Below are 13,612 nucleotides of genomic sequence, written 5' to 3' on the forward strand. Positions count from 1 at the left end.
GCAGTTAAACCAACAAAAACCTGAACAACTTCTTGAAAAAACATCTTCCAAACTTTAAACGTACAAAAGAGCTGCTAGAATGAACACCGCCCTCATAATTTATACAAAACTGAAGGAGCAAAACGATTGAAAAGAAAGGAAGCTTCAACAACTAAAACAATCAAAGAATCCCATCGCAAAGTTTAGGAACTCTGAAAAAAAACGTGGAAAAAGAATATCATTCATTTTCCAAACTAAAATTGTTTCGAAAGTCGACGTAGCGATAAATTTTCAGATAAGATATCTATAGACATATGATATGAAGTTGGCGATCGAGTTTTATTGGGTACGATTCTTAGGTTCACGGTCAGAAAAGACTCGTGGAAAATTGTCACGGAATTGGTCGCATTTGTTGGGAGGAAATAAATTTGTTACTTTAAAGATAGTCTATCATTATGATAATCTTAACGTTTTAATAGTAATATCTATTTAAAACCAAGTAGAAAATTGGCAGCTGGATTTAGGGTCTGATGCAGAAATTGGTTTTGTTTAACATGGTAAGCAAGGTAAAGAGCTTTTTGGACGTCACCTGCTAGTTTTGTTCTCTGTACCCGATGCTGGTGTTCTTAATAAATATGACGGTGCATCAACCTTTTTGTTGATTTTAAAGGCTGGCTATTCACCGTTGATAAGACAACACCTGGGGAGGCAGCCACTATCATATCATAAGTTTGGTTGTCATCGTGGCGCACGCACCCACGTGTTCAGGTGGAATGTTAATCGATTTAGATGATAACTATCCTTTATAAGTTTGAGTGTTGGACATTAATTTGTGATTTAGCAATCGAGTGATAATTATATTGTGGACTATTTTGTGATTTAACAGGCCTTAGTCTCTTCGCCCAATTACCCACGTAAAAATTACAGACGAATTGGAATACGATGGCGTTTTTCCTGCTCTAGTGCCTTATACATATAAAGGCATGAGAGCAAGAAATAATTATATAAAGAAAAAAAATCTGGACTTTTCTTTCTTTCAAGAAAATAGGTACAAACGACCAGCAAATAAAAGTAAAATAAAAATAAACTGACCGCTCTTAAAAGGTGACAACTGTATTTTTACATCAATAAGATTGATAACCTCGTAAAATATTGGCCAACTTATTTAATACAGCGTCCCATTTAGGCGTTGTTAGCACATAAAAAGACAGTCTTTAATGTTGCGGCCTACAAATTTTATGTGGGCATTAAGGTCCGAAGTGTACTTGTATACATTTTTTACGCCCCAATGTGGCCATTAAAGCGTACATCGTGATAGGACATGGCGCGTAATACATGAACGTTTCTTGAATATTTCAATGGAACGTTAAAAATGTGGGTTAATATGATGCGTGTGACTGAGTTTTCAGGTCATCTGTTATGTTATAGTAACTGAAGCGCGGTTAAGAATGAAACAAAACGGAGTGGAAGTCGGAACGGTGTTATGTAAAGCGTAGACTGAGGGCGATGTAAAAAGTTTTTTTGTTGTATAAAAGAGTTATGAAAGTTAATGTTTTGAATCACTTTTTCATAATATATACATTTTTGTTCATCTAGGAACAAACAGCCTAAAATGAAGACAATTTTGAGTCTGAATATTTATTTTCTTTTAAAAAGTTTCTTCTTAGACAGGATACCTATGGTCACGTGGTCAGATAGATATCACGTTACGATGAAAATTTAAGGGCATTTATTTTTCTAGAGGAAGACCTTAGACATAGAGCGATTTGAAGAGAAAATATAAGGAGCTGACCTCACCACCTAATGGTACAATTTTCCACAAAAAAGGGAAGGAAAAAATGATTGTCATGTTCTGCTAATTTACATAAATCTTTTTTTTATGAACTTGTTATGTTCCATCGTTGGACATAGGTTTCCCCCAAAATCTTCCTCCGATTTTTGTCATTGGCTGTCTCAAGCCAATCTTCCAGATAGATGTCCAAGTCATTTACGTATTAAGCAGTAATATAATAAGACTTAAATACCAAAACAATCTAAAAAATCGAGCCGAACAAACTGTCACGGAATATTCAACGCAAGATACTCTGTGCAAAGTTGTCGTAACTGCGTTGCGTTGGCCGGCCAAGTTGCCAAGTGCCAACCAACTTGTTCCTACACAAAGTAAATAGGACACCGAAATAAAGACGTCACGATGTACTGAGAGCTAATGTTTTGTGGAATGACTTGCTATCTTGTTGTTCACAACTAGAATTTAGTATTTGGTTTATGAAACAAATTGAAAGGCTAACAGAAAAGCCTACAAAATAAGTTATGCTTATAATTTAATGCGAATAAATTTAATTTCGATAAGACTTTATTTCACTTTGTCGTTAGCAGAATGTGTTATAGAAAAAGATATCTATGTAATAGTTACTTGTAGAGGTGAAAGACAGACATTTCTTTGATGTCTATAAAATATGTATTTTTCAACATGGAGACACTAGTAGACTAGTAGTCTCTAGAAAATTTAAATTAAGTCTTGATGCAATTTCGTAATATTAAAAACAAATATTTAAATTACTTCATCAAAACTTAAAGGCAAAAAAACGAAGGCATTTCAACTGAAAGAAACTAGTTTCAAATATAATAATTCCTCAACATTTACAAATCAGATTTGAGCAAGAAAATACGAAAAATTGTACAGCACAAAACTTTTTCCACTCGTTGGTGCAAACGGCGCAAAAACTGCGATCTTGAGCCACGATTACGCAGCAAAAATGCAGAAATATTTTACAAAGAAAACACTGAGGAAGGAGCTAGTAATTTTGTAAGGCAAACATTGAAATAGAGGGATCTTAACCGCTCTTCAATCTTTGTTTGATGTCATATTCGTAGTGGTCTGGCAAGGGAATGAGCTTAAAAATATTGTAGGAGAAATTTTAGTTTTTATGGAAAAGGAAAAACGAAGGCTTTTATTTCCATCGAGCAGACATAGTTCTTCTCATTTTATGGTATAAGTAAAATCTTTTGCAAGACTTAAATCACTAGTCTGAGCAAGCTTGTGAAAATTAGCCAAACATTTATGCCTTTATATAAAAGCAGAGTTATTATTTCTCAATTTAATAGTAACGACCAAGAACTTAAGCAAAACCAAGTTCGTACTGGTCAAAAAAGCACCTGCTGATCTTGAAAAAGATCAAACCTTACCATACAAGTTCTACACACAAGTTATCAACTAAAACAAACAGACAAAATGAAAAACCAACGATCAATAAAGCGATAAACGCCTCCAGATTGCAATGAGTCCATTCAGCTGATTCCAAGTAAATATAGTTTCTATTTTATTTGCCGGCCGCGTGACCGCAAATGTGTCGGCAAATACTCACTTGTAACGGAAATGAGAAACGCCCCGCTGTAGTATGATATCGATTGACGTCTCATATTAACTGTTCTGATAAGTGTTGGTTTTAAAAGCCTTTTTTTCGTACCAATTTGTGGGTTATGATTGTGACAACAAAAATGGCAAGAAATACACATTTTAGTTTGGTGTACTTTTGTATTGTATCTCGTTATTGCATCATTATACATAAATGTCATTTATGTTTATCATATTTAACCAAATAAATCATAAGATTTTTTCTAAATAATACATTATTTAGAAAAAATCTTACGTATTTTTTAAATTAAAAAACAATTACTTATTTTTTAAATTAAATATTTGGTCGAGTCATTTAATGAACTGGTTGCTGAGCCTCGACACTCCTCTCAAGGCTTATGTAGGGTAGCTGGATCAAGGGCTTCATACGGAAGGCGGTTCTCGCCGGCACGGCGCGAATCGTCAGGATATGTTTTTGATATCTCTACTAGTTTGATTTTAATCTTAATATTTAATTACAGTAATTTCATATACAATATTGTTGATAAGGCTATTTTTGATTTCTGGAAAATTCTCTTAAACTCAAACCTATATTTCAAACATTTATTGAAAAAAAAATCTGCTAAATGTACAGTACAATGAATTCTGAAACTTCACAATGGTCGTCAAAAGCACGGTTCCATTGTATTCACTAGTGTTGCCAACTTGAATACAGGAAATTGGTTTTACTGCGCGTCTCACCGACATTCCACTAAATATGGGATGAAACGGTGCATTGGTAATACGAATGGCTCCATTCACATACCGCCAATATAAATTACAAACATACGTTTACGTTAAAATAAATCCTGAATTTACATCGCTGAAATATATAAACTGCAATTGTATATTCACGAGCAACAATATGTGTATGTTGCATTGGTACTTTTAAATTATCAGGTTAGTCAAAACTAGGCAAAAGTAATTTTGACTGGTTAAAAGTTTTGACTGCAACATATACACTGTGCGTTCTTTATCTATAATTCATTTCTTCAATTATCGTATGGTTAGTGGTCTACCTAATATTTTTCCAGCAGATGAAGGCCTTTGAAATAGCTTACAGACTGTTACATACAACTTTTACATACGCTTCGGCCACTCATCTAAGGATTGCCGTCGCTTAACCCATTGATCGTTTGCGAACCAGTGAGCGTGAAGAGCTACGAGCGTCTTTTTCTAATCAAATAAACAGTGGCAATTTTACTATCAATGAAGATAGTAAAATTGCCACTGTGTCACAAATATCCTGTCGAAAATATAAGAGATTACATATTATTGCTTCTGACTGAACAACTGAAAACCATCAAGTAATAGTGAACAATTACATCTGTTATCGTTCGAGTACTTTCTGATGTAAATGGAAAATATATTGCTAATACTGTCAGAAGAAAAAGAAATGTGACATAAGTCATGATGGTTCAGCAATCGTCGTCTATAAAAGGGCTTGCGAGGTCATTCTGAGCTCTCTTATCCATAGGGTCAACTAGGTAAAGGGAACTTCTGCCCGTTTGAATCTGCCCATTTTGTAACGCATCGAACTATCAGTTCGATATGAATAGTGCTTTTTTTATTTGGTTTTACTTCTGATTTTCGTACAAATACCTTACATTGAATTTATTGGACATGGAAATAGAGCAATAATGCATTTCGATTTTCAGTTCAAGGAAAAGCAGCTGCAGTTGCAAAACTTAATTATAAATTAATTGCTTGCGTTCTAAATAATTATCACACAGCTTTTCCTAGTAGACCATCAAAACTGAAATACCACGAAAACATTATGGTACTTTCCAGAAATAATCTAAAATCTCCACTATCGTATCTAGACAAAATTAATTTGAAAACCGCAAATAATTTTCTTTGAATCACATATTTCGTCCCGAAGAGTAGGACAGGTACAGAGAGTGATATTCCAAAGACTAATGACGAACAGAGACCGCGAGCAGTCGATAACGCTAGATGATACTACCATCTTACGTCTTGTGGATATATGGAGGTATTTTATCATAAATAATAAAGGTTCGTATCTTCGTAACACGATCGTTTTAGTGTCAGAAGGGAATTTTTCACCAACATGCATGATTGTCAACAATCTTTTATACCTCTAGATATGAATTGAAAACTTCGTTTTAAAATGATGCGATCGGTTTTTTGTATAAAATTTGACATAACGTCCAAATTATGCATCAAATAAAGTGGACTGATTAAGAAAGAAATCTCTACTATATATACTATAATATTATAAAGCTGAAGAGTTTGTTTGATTGTTTGTTTGTTTGTTTGTTTGAACGCGCTAATCTCAGGAACTGCTGGTCAGATTTGAAAAATTATTTCAGTGTTATATAGCCCATTTATCGAGGAAGGCTTTAGACTATATATCATCACGCTACGGCCAATAGGAGCAGAGTAACAGTAAAAATTCTGATCCATTCTCTCTTATGTAACGCAAGCGAAGTTGCGCGGGTCAGCTATAATCCATACAATTAAGTTTCAGATTATTTTATTAACACCTACCTGAAGTAGCATTCTACATGTTTGGAATCATCAAACAGCAAGACAAAAACTTGATAAAAAATAATATTATTTCAATGTAAAAAGCCTTACAGTTCAAGTGATAGAACAATGACAGAAATAAAAATCAAACCACATACAAAACCTGAGAACAGTAATGAAAAAGACCTCTCATTGAAAACGACCTGAGCATTAGAAGACCATATTATTTTGAGTATTGATCAAAGGTCACACAAGGCTTGCTACACACGTATTCAGTTCGGCAATATTAATCGAACAACATAACCGTCTGGACTCACTAGTTCGGCTTGTACCGATCGGGTTCATACACATTTTCAGTTTTTGCGGCCCGATTAATGCCGAACCGAATATATGTATGTGTAGCAAGCCTAAAAGAAAATGACCTGAACATTAGAAGGCCATATTATTGGGTGTCAAAGAAATATAATGCGACTAACACCTACTTAGGAACAGTTCTTATGGCAACGTATCGCTTACAGTGTGCTTAGTAAGTGATCTTTATTTGGATGCCTTCCAGATATTGATCGTTTTTTTTCTTGTATGATATAAAGTAAGTATAAAAACTAGTTTTACAGCTTATGTCAACTGTAAGGCAACCCATTTGCCAGACAAATGGATACAAAACTGACCAAATTTTACGTAATTAGCTTTTTAATAATTATCCAGAAGTAGCGAATCTGGTGGTATCATGTCGTGCTGTACATATTGTTAGTTATTCAATTCTATTTGTTTTCGTTGAAAGTGTATTGAATAACAAATTCATATTCTCTTATTGTTGAAAATAATTTTTAATAATTCGACCTCTAAGGAAAAAATAGCAACGTTAGCAAAGTTCAGTCGATTTACTTACTTATTGCATCGTTGTACTAGTAGGAACTGGTATAAGGTATTCGTCCCATAGCGATTAAAATACCGGATCAGTTAAACTAAATTTTATTTACTTCTAAACATTTCTGAAACGTTTCGAGAATTTCATCACAGTAAAGGTATCAAACTGACAAATTCTTAGATCTCAAATATTTGCGACTCTTAAAATTGATTTCGGATAGGCTTTTCCATAAAATTCTAGACTGTTTCAAAATTCTGTTAAATTAAAAGAAAATAAAAAGTTTAAATTTGTACAAATCGTACCACGTAGCGTTCTCAGGTCTTTGCCTACCCCCAAGGGAAAGATGCGTGATTGTACCTTATGTATGTTTGCAAAAGAAAATAAATATGTATCTAACAAATACTACAAAAATATTCGTGTAACCCTTTGCATCAAAACCTCAATAAATTTAAATAAATGATGGTTTGCGAAAAACATCCTCAAGGCATTATTATGTTTAAAACAGACGTAGCCAGCGGTTCTCAACATTTTCCCTTTATTCGTTAACATTTTAATGGACATAAAAAATCAAGCACCTGTCTCGACTCATAATTACATCCTTTCACCGAAGGGCATCATTAAAAAAGGCAGAACATCAAGGGAATAGGAGTCAAAGGCCGCAATACACACAATAAAGCATGGTGTGGACTATGCGAGTAGATGGTCAAGTCCACTTGCCAAACTAGTGGAACGCTAGATGCAGATCAGAATATCTGTATATTGGTGTATTATATCCTGTTGTTTTCTCATATAATTATTGCGAATATGGTTTTTTTTATAAGTACATAATTGAAATAACTTTTCTAGTAACATTGTTGTTAGGTATTATCAAGGTTCTCGTACACCTTTGTATACACACCTTCGTGTAAAGCATTTTGTTAGTATGTTTTATTATTGGATTTTTTCTATAGATAATTTAATTCGGTTTAATTTGTTGTTTTTGTTAAAAATGTGTATGAAATCGGCTATGTTGCCTTTTCAAATAAATCAGTATTTGCTTTTTACAACTAAACTTATGACTCGTCTTACTCACTAGCCTAGTCCAAACCAGTCCTTAGAGACGATAACGCATGGTGCAAAGACAGCCTTTGCCCAGGAAATTGGAAAACGTGAGGCGCTTACTTGTATATACAAGACACCTTGGAGGAATTGGGACGTTTCTGTCTTTTGTTTCCGTCATGAATGACTCTGTATCTGTGCGTGCTGAAATAAAGTCGACGCACGTTGTTTCTTTACCAATGACTAGCGTGTTTTGATTGTACGGATTTCTTTGCGAGTGACAAAATGTTTGTTACCTCTGAATAAAGATGGGAGTTAATGAGATTAATACTGGGAAAGTGTAAAAATAATGCAGAACGAATTTTGTAGTAACATTTTATATAAAGACATATTTTTCAAAGTTTTTGAACAAGTATTTAATTATCATGAACATAAAAATTAGATTGTTTTATGAATTCTAGCAAATATCCCCAGAAATGTGCTATGACCAATTCAAAACGTAGAGAAAATAATTAAATTAAATAAAGACGCTTTTTTTTAATTCACACGGATAACAATCGTGGCGGTACATGGCACAGGGCAGATATGTTTGGGAAGAAAGTAAAGAGGGCTTTGCCCAGCTGTGGGACAAAATAATAGAGGGCTTTTAAAAAAAAACAAAACTTGAATGAAAATACCGCCAATAGCAAAAATATATGTTGAAGAATACATGAAATTAACTGAATCAATAAATCTGAACAATAAAAACAATTTGTGTCGATATGTGAGAAGATATTTTTCACAATACACCCCAGATAACATAAGCGCACAATAAGTTTGTATAAATCCGAGATGCAGGTAAAGTTTGGAACTCTGATAGTATTTGCTACACTTCAAGATAGGCGAAATAGTAGCGATGGAGCAAAAACCCTTTTTATACTAAATAGCGAACTAAGCTACTAGTTTTAAGCAGTATCGAACAAGACGTAAGGCGATTGTTATTTTTAGTCCTAAACTAAGGGAAGTGCAAAAAAGATTGTCTTGGTTCGTTGCGCTAATCTGAGAAGCAAAAAAGCTTTAAAAATCATTTACATATGTATTACATATATATTTTGTATCCAAGTAATAGAGATTTTTCGTTTTATGTAACCGAGTATCAGCTCAGGAAAATATCAAATAATTACAAGTGAGTACTTAACATTTCATCGGCTGTTGTACCTATTTTTTGTTTACTACCAGACACGACACAGCTAACTGACGAGGTATTATTTTATATGATAAATTCCCGATTCAAGCAGTGGCTACCAGAAGCAATTACTGTTGACTTCGAGTTGGCTCCAATTAAAACTGTTCGAATAGTTTTCCCAAACATTAAAGTTAAGGGATGTTATAATTATCTGAATAGGTGTTTATTTAGAAAAGCTAAATCGTTAAAGTTAAAAAAATTAACCACAAGGGTAAAAAAAGGCATGTAGCCAGGTGTGCTGGCTTTGCACGTTTACCCAAAGCCTATTTTCAAAATGGGTATGAATATGTTTTGTCAAAGAGTCCGCCTGGAGAAGAGGTAACAAAATTTAACAAATATTTCATTAACCAATGGAGGGCAAAGACTGACTTCGAAAAAATTTGTTGTTGTTCATAATCTCAGATACTTACTACTAGGAATATAGAAGGTTGGCACAGTCGTCTTAACAGATATTATTATATTGGACGTAAAAGACCAGAAGTGGATATTGACATAACCAGTTAGGGTTCTCATCCTAGTATTGAGTTAGGAAACTATCCTTTTGCTTATCACAGTTTTGCCGAGTTGGTTTTATAGGCAGAATGTTATATGGATACTGGTTACCAAACATAATAAAGGGTATCAGAAAAATAATAAATCCTATCACTTGGATACCAGTATCCTACAACGATCATTTTTTCTTCGTATGATACTGGTTACAAAACTCTGGTATCATACACAGCCGAAGGGGTCTAAACATAGTGTCAATATAGCCAAAATATATTTTATATTTCTAGTGCAGCAGTGTACAAAGTGTATTAAGCTCCTGTATTCTAGCTATCCACTGAATTATGGCTCCCAGGGAGCACGTTTGGACCCGCGCCATACTATATTGATTGCCACTTCAAAAATTTTACACTTTGAAATATCACGTGTTTGTTTAACAAATCGTTCGGAAAGGAAGGTTAATTTTTATAGTTGTTTACAACACCACCGCCATCAAATTTATGATAATGAATTAATGTTTTTTCAAAAAAAAATCCTTTTCACCGATCCAATTTTACTACGGTACAAGTACGGTACGGTACACGGTACGGTACTGAAATCAAATCAAACTTTACTATTTATTATTGTCTTGGTAAGTTAGATATTATGCAATAGTTCAGAAAGTAGGAGCAATAAAATGCACTGGCTAGGAACTTTTTAAACCTTTTCATCAGCAAGTGTTACTTTTTAAATCACCACTTTTCAATAATTAACAGTTTTCATGATTATTTGGTAGCTAGTAAAATTAGAACTGAAATATGTGAAGTGTTTTAATGAAGATTACTTTGATACCAAATTACCGACTAATTTGAATAATTCATTGGAATTCAATAAGGATAGCTCCCTACTTAAAGATCATCCTTTAAGTCTCGAACAACAATAGGCATAATTATATTTGTGATAGGCTCTATTCACTTCAACGATCCTTTAGACAAGTGCTTTTCATAAACCCGTTGCATGAAATATTTTGGTTGAAATTACTGATAGGTATTTAATAAAAAAATATCATGTTCGATACCTGAACGAATACTTGGAAGACCATTAAAATATATTTTTCAATTTTCTGCTATTTTGACTACATATGTTTTTTATTTTAACGAAAAACTGAGTCCCATAGTTTTCAGTTCCCGTACAATGTACAGCATGATGATATTATAGATTGCCAAAAGCCTCACTTAATACAGCTGCTATACACATTATTTTACCAATTTGCTAGAGATTCTAGAGATTAGCACGTCGTAGAAAAAGAAGAACAAGAACTTTTAGCCTCGTTCATTGCATTGCTGGGTCTAGAGGATCCACTAATATGTATTATACCCAATCAAAACCAACAAAAACATACTTACATCAAATAAGCATCGATAATAAGCAATTTGTGATAAATTAAACGTGTCTGTTGGAACTAAAACTTTTATATTCTCCACACAAATCAAAAAGACCAGAATCATCAAGCCCCACTCTTTTGGAATCGCCGTACAAAGCACTAGTTCCTTACACAGGGGGTGAAACAAAAGTGGCAGCCATTGTTTGTAGAGACAAAAACGCAGGTTGCACAGGTCACGACAGATGTGAACAAAAGCGTTGTCCTAAATAATAGAACTTGTTATTTGACTGAGAACGTACAATTTTTAGGTGTAGGTTTAAAGAAGAATCGTTTAATCGTTTGAATTGAAACGTTGTAGAGCAGTAATTTCTGTGTTAACTTTAACGTTTGCGATATGATTTTAATACTCACAATTTGCGTGAAAAAATTACATAAATGTTCGTTTCAAAAGTTATTTTCAGATCATTATATAGTAAAAATATTAATCAAAATTTTAAATTGATCTCAGAGGTTGTGATAGTCTAATTAGCAATTTAGTAGATAATTACTTTTATTGCTTGATATAAAACAATATTTTCTTTAATTTTAATTTTGTATTAGCAATTTATTCACAGCTTGTATCTTTGGAACCCAATTCATCTTACATAATTACCCTACCTTGACATAGTATATATATTTTTAGATATGTAACGTTTGTTAATGAACTAAAAATTAATAAATACTATTTTCCTATATTTTGCGCTTTTTTATTTGATCTGATTCGAAATTTTTTTGCCAGAATGATCTTTAAGTAAAAACATAAATTATAAATTTCTATCCACTTTCATTTTGTTTTGTTATTCAAAAACCTTAACTAATAATTCATTTCTAAAACGTATTTAACTTGTAAGTACAACACACCTGGCATCTATCCCACCTCTAGGGCCTTCACCCAAAAAAATCGCTTAACCGATTCATGGCCAATGACTCAACAGTTGAGTCATTAAAAAACCTTTAGGAAGGCCGATGGCTCAATTGGTGAGTCAAACCAAAATTGTATAAAAACGGATATTAAAAAAAAAACACTTAAACTACCATTTTTCAGATCTGATTAAACATTTCCGTGAATATCAGACCTGGCCCTTCAATTTAGAGAATATTTTTATTAGTCAGGTGTCATAAACCTTTTGTATAACTGCCGCAAAACATCTTGAATATTTTTTAAATCGCTATACAAGCATACATGTCTGCTGGTACATTTCTCAACCTAAAAGCAAGCATTATGCCTAAATCATGCTCAAACTGAGCATAAATTGGAGGCAACTCATCTTGGGTATTAAATTCTGCTGCCAAATCCTTAGAGAATAATGCATTAAAATATTTTTTTGCTGCACAGCAAACATGTTCTGTTTTTTTTTCTATAGAGACCTCATTATTCATTTTATTTTCATTCATATGGAAACTATTTTTTTTTCTTTTATTATCTTCGTCTTCATCAGAGTCCAAAATTTCTTCAATGCTAGTATCTGAACTGTTGTTAGAAACTACATTGCAACTATTACGAGATTGAGTGAATGGACGCTTCTTTGGTACACTTTTTTGTAAAATCGATTGACTACAGCTTGGAAAACCTTGATTTTCTTTATCTTCAATTTGTTGATCATGGAAATCAGTAAACATTGCCTGGCTACATTCAGTAAAATCGTCGTAGTCCTGATTATCTACAAATAATATTACAATAATAAATAATGATTGAATACTACTAAAATGTTTACTACCTCTGCAATATTTCATTAAAACCAACAAATACTACCTTGAAACGCCATATTAACTTTTATTATCCACAAATTCGAATAGGAGAACACAGTAACACGTTTCTGGTTGTCAGACTGGCTCGAATGATGGCGAAAAGCATTAAATCATTACAAGGAGCCAATGACTCATCAGTTGAGTCATCCTTCAGGGAGGCCGATGGCTCAAATGGTGAGCCACCGACCAATGAATGGGGCCTGGCTGAAATGTTCACGAAAATGAAAGTGGCAATGAATCGGTTAAGCACTACACATTCTACCAAAATATTTGACGTATAAGAAAACACGTATGAATATTGAAGACATATTTTTTCAGCCGAGTGTTGTTTAAGCCAGTACACTTGAGTGCCACTTGAGTCGACGCACTCTTGAAATAATTACGTTTCTTTCACATTTTTATAAGAAAACTGTTGACAAAGAGCAGTCATGTTTTATAGTGAAGTTATTATATTTATGTTATTAAGAAAGACTTTTTATTGACTAGCTTTCGTGTTTGCAGCTGAAAAAAGTAGTCCATATTCTAAGAACGAGCTCCTTTTTTAAAAACTTGTAATCAAGTAAAATCATAATAATATCCTAATGAGAGAAGACTCCGGGATAATATCTATCACTCTACCAAGTTTTGTCCCGGTTTCACTACCTGAAAAAAGCGCAAACAAAAATTTACTTTCACTTATATTATTATATTATAACATGATATTTTTTAGATTAAAACACCAACGATGATTCAAAAGCAGTATTTTTTTACACGACATATATTATGTTGACCTGAATAATTATCTTAGATGTGATACAGGGTGTGATCAGGCAGTTGAAGGACAGTTTGATTCTATATGAAATAAATATCGAGACAATGAAAATACCATTTATTGTAGCAAATTATGCCAATTGTGATTACATTAGCTGTCTTTAGTATCTACAGATAAACACGTTTCTTGATCTCATACCATGTATGTACTACAATCTAATGCTGTGTATC

The sequence above is a fragment of the Anticarsia gemmatalis genome, chromosome 18, assembly GCF_050436995.1.
Source record: "Anticarsia gemmatalis isolate Benzon Research Colony breed Stoneville strain chromosome 18, ilAntGemm2 primary, whole genome shotgun sequence".
Taxonomy (NCBI): Eukaryota; Metazoa; Arthropoda; class Insecta; order Lepidoptera; family Erebidae; genus Anticarsia; species Anticarsia gemmatalis.